Below are 4,641 nucleotides of genomic sequence, written 5' to 3' on the forward strand. Positions count from 1 at the left end.
TCTCTCTCTCTCTCTCTATATATATATATATATATATAGATAGATAGATAGATAGATAGATAGATAGATAGATAGATAGATAGATAGATAGATAGATAGATAGAAGGAAAATACACACACATTACATAGTTTTAATACAATTTTTACTATATTTTATATTGTGTTTGTCGACCGGTTTCGCTTTCGGTAATCATGATATTAAAATTTATTTACATACGTATTTTCGTAAGAAAAATTTGTTTGTCCATGTTATAGGAAATACCTACTCCATTAGATAGTAACAGGCAGAATACAAAAGTCGAGATTTCTTCATATCAGTAGAATGACAAAAAAAGTAAATTGGTGAAAAAATATAATTTAGTATTAACAATAAAACTTTCTAATTAAACAAAGACGTACACATTAATTTTAAAACGGAATCACGAGGTAATTACCGTCTAACCGTAAATATTTGGGTACCTATTATATAAATGTAACAGAATCTGTAATTCTGCTAAACTTAATGAATTTTAAGGAATTTCCGAGACGAGAAATATCATTATTATAGAATGATAGGATCGATCTATTGTCCACCTCATTGTGATTACAGTCATAATGTCGGACCCTTCAAACTATTTCCTGAAGCCTGTCGTATTTCGTAACGTTATTGGAATATCGAGCCGAACCCTTCATTACACCCAAAGGGGCAAGATTGTTTTCATTCTGTTGTTCATATCTGAGATCTTCTCCTCTTTGTATTCTCCTAATTGTGGAGTCGCTTTCTCTTTCTGCTTCAACTTGACTGTAGAGTGTTTGGGCGATACAAGGAGTGAATTCCTTGATCAACTATAATACTACACTTAAATTTTTATCAACGCTTATAACCTGTCTTATTGTTTCACGAGATTGTTAACCAATGGAAATTAGAGGGTTTAAGTCTTTCTAAAACAAATGTTTCTATATAGTATTCATCGCTAACATAGGACTACGAAGGAAGCTATCACATAACAGCGTATGCACTAGTTAGTCCAGTGTATCTTCAAGTGATGTTACTTGTCTGAAATATCCATGAGTATCACATGTAAAAACACTTACAAATGGGAGAGTAGTCCCAATATGTATATCGAAATAAATGCAAAGTGCAGGCATGGATTTAATACAAGATCCGCTTCGAAACTTATATTTCGTATTGAATACGGAATGCAACGGAAACCTAAACAGACTGAAGGACAACATAGCTGAAACGTTGTGACTATAACAATCAAGATGGAGGCACTAATCCTAACATATTTGCGTTTATTAATTAACAGGAAATGTTTTTAAGCAAGAAATAACTATACAACATTGATATAAACAGATTCAACATTTTAAAATGACAGGTGATGCAATAATATTCAGCTGGATCAATCTTCAATAGTAATTATTTGAGTGGTCAACACAATAAAATATATCTCATCACACAAAAAGTAATTGCCTTTCTTTTTCACGTACATATAGAAATATGGGAGCTATTTTGAAGATGTATTAATTTAAGATATTACAATACACCTCAAAAGATTACAATACTCGTTCAATAGAGATTAGAACAGCACTCTAGTGAGATAATATAAAGCTGTATTGATTATATATTTCATATTATAACATAAATTACTTCACATTAGAACGTTCTCTGTTCTTCTTTGTCTTATTGTTCGAACATTGACGAATAATTACAGCTGTTCTTTCCTCAAAGACGTTTTCCTAATGATACTTACCTATAAATACCACACGATCCATAACTCTAGCATCAGTTGAATCATCTTACACCAAGAACTGAACATCTACAATCACCATGTTGTCTCTCTGTTGTCTTCTTGTTACGGTTGCTTCAGTTTTTGCTGGTAAGTCATCTCTCCCGTCGAAAGGCATTCTGGTGTCGAATTTTTCAAATCCGAATTATTTTACCGATATGAATTTTGATACTACATATAAATTTAATGTGAAAAAAGTTTTCGAAAAAGACTTTTTATTTAATTAATTAATTAATTCTACAAAATTACAACTGTTTAAAACACAGCAATAGATATATCGCAGACAGTGAAGAATGATTTAGCTACAGAAATATATATTTATTTCGTTTTGTGATCTTCTTTCAGCGCCAGAAACACAGATCGTCGGTGGATCTCCAGCACAAAACTGTGAATTTCCTTCCATTGTTCACCTCCAAATATTTAACCAACCTACAGATAACATGATTAGTTTATGCGGAGGTACTTTGATTGATTCCACACACGTATTGACAGCAGCTCATTGCCTGTAAGTATATACATTACAGATTCACTTTTTCATATCATTATATAACATCACTTAAAATTTATGAAGAAAGTTTAGTTTCCCTGTTTGTATAATATAAAGGTTAAAAACTATTAGTTGATGTAAATATCCAACATATATACTAGTTTTAATATCACGCTACAATTTACATTCAGCTTTGTTTCCAACAATTTTGGAACGTAATGAATTTCGCCTTGAACAAGTGGGAATGTGTGTGTGTATGTGTGTGTATGTGTGTGTGTGTGTGTGTGTGTGTGTGTGTGTGTGTGTGTGTGTGTGTGTGTGTGTGTGTGTGTGTGTGTGTATTTTACTTGCTGTGTTTAATATCGTTCAGACCAACAACACCTATACAAATTTCAATAACACAAACGGCCCGAATTGCAACATTAAAATGAATATCAACGTTTAATAATAACAGAGCAATATATGAGAGTTATATTACAATACTTTATTGAATGGTCAAACACTTTAATATCCAAGGGGATAAATTCAAGCGTATTACAGTATAAAATTATTGTCTGCTAAAGATCTGCCATATTTGATTTGATTTTAGCGAAGGAAATGTCAGAAGGGTTAAAGTAAATATTGGTTCCAACAACAAATGGAGTCCTGGTTCTCAGTCAACAACTGCAAGTAGAATTCTGAAACATGGTGGATACGTACATACTCCATACCTGATAAGTGAGTATTACAATTATCATGTCTTCAGATATTTTCTTATAAATTTTCTTCCTCTTACCATATGTCAGTAAATATCGGTGTTTCATCAATTGCAATCTCGTGTCAATATACGATAACTATTATTTGGTGTTTTCAATTCAGTGTGTCTGTAGTAAACGTTTAAAAGCGGACATTTTTTCTTTCTTATTCATCGCATTTTGCATTATCCAAACATTCAAGATATACTCATCAGAACTGAAGCATTACATCTCCTTAGTACTTATTGCTAGCTCTAGATCTGCTGCAGCTTACAATGTTGATGATGATGATGATGATGATCATCATCATCATCATGGTCATGACGACGACGACAACGACAGTAAGAGTGTCATCTGTTGATACTAGAGTTTGATTTCGCAGCATCTACATTGCGACAAACAACTTAATTATACTGTTATACAATCTTATACAATGTATTATATATGTATATCTATCGTATATGTATATATATATCGTAAACACCTCTATCGAATAAATATAACTGACATATATATATATAGTAGTCATATATATATATATATATATATATATATATATATATATATATAGTCATATAATGTATAAATTACTCTACCTGATGAGTTCTTCGACACCGCAGCTCTACACGAAAGGATGGCATTTATCGATTAGATCGAAATAGAGGAAACTGATGTAATATTAGTCATTTATGAAATGAACTTAAACTCAACTACAAGCAATCCTTCTAAACTCCTCTTATAAAATGCTAAGGGGCTCTAGTAAGACGACTGCAGATCTTCGTGCGAAGTTTCCTTTCAAATGGTAAACTTCCCAGTTCTACGGCTGTGCGGATTTGAGCAACGTGTGTTGTGCTCAAGAATACAACACATAGCTCAACCCAGGAATCGATCTCATAACCTCCAGATTGTAAGCCTAACGCTCAAACCACGAGGCCATGTGCTTTCACCCCTCTCACTACATACATACATACATACATACATATTCTACATCTGTATTGTCTGGTAAATGTATATACATCATATATGTCTGTATATAGCAATAGATACATATATATTCACGATTAGCTCATATGCCTGCCTAAAATATACGTATATTTTACCCTTACAGAGAACGACATTGCCATATTGACTTTGAGCGAGCCTGTCCGCGAAGGTGGATATGTCCAGTTTGCACAATTGGCCAAACAAGGAGAAACATTTGGTACCCGAAGATGTATGGCTGCTGGATGGGGAGATTTCCAATGTGAGTATCAACGAAATTTCAACTGATGTTCCTATCATCTCAATTTAATCATCGTCAATCGATATTAATCATCATTCAATTGTGTTGTTTTCAGTTAAAGGAAACAGTCCTGACGAATTATACAAAGTAGCTCTTCCAGCTATTCCCATGATGTATGTACAAGAAGGTCAAGGATGCGAATTGCTGAAGGGGTTCTTTGTGCCGGAGATTTCAGACAAGGTGGAGCATCTACTTGCCAGGTATGTTATATTGATATTATAGAATATATACCTATAACTGATGCATTTATTTAAATGATACATAAACAGTCATATATATATATATATGTGTGTGTATGTATATGTATAGTGAAAATTTATAAAAAAAAACAAAAGACGAAGATGGGTGTGTAAACAACAGATATTAATT

General features: G+C 32.7%; 1 pseudogene; it reads left to right on the top strand.

Moving 5' to 3' along the window:
• Nucleotides 1-594: 594 nt before the first annotated feature.
• The window catches only part of LOC106877613 (chymotrypsin-1-like), a 4,515-nt pseudogene continuing 468 nt past the window's right edge, over nt 595-4,641 (top strand).

Source organism: Octopus bimaculoides, chromosome 25, assembly GCF_001194135.2.
Source record: "Octopus bimaculoides isolate UCB-OBI-ISO-001 chromosome 25, ASM119413v2, whole genome shotgun sequence".
Lineage (NCBI taxonomy): Eukaryota > Metazoa > Mollusca > Cephalopoda > Octopoda > Octopodidae > Octopus > Octopus bimaculoides.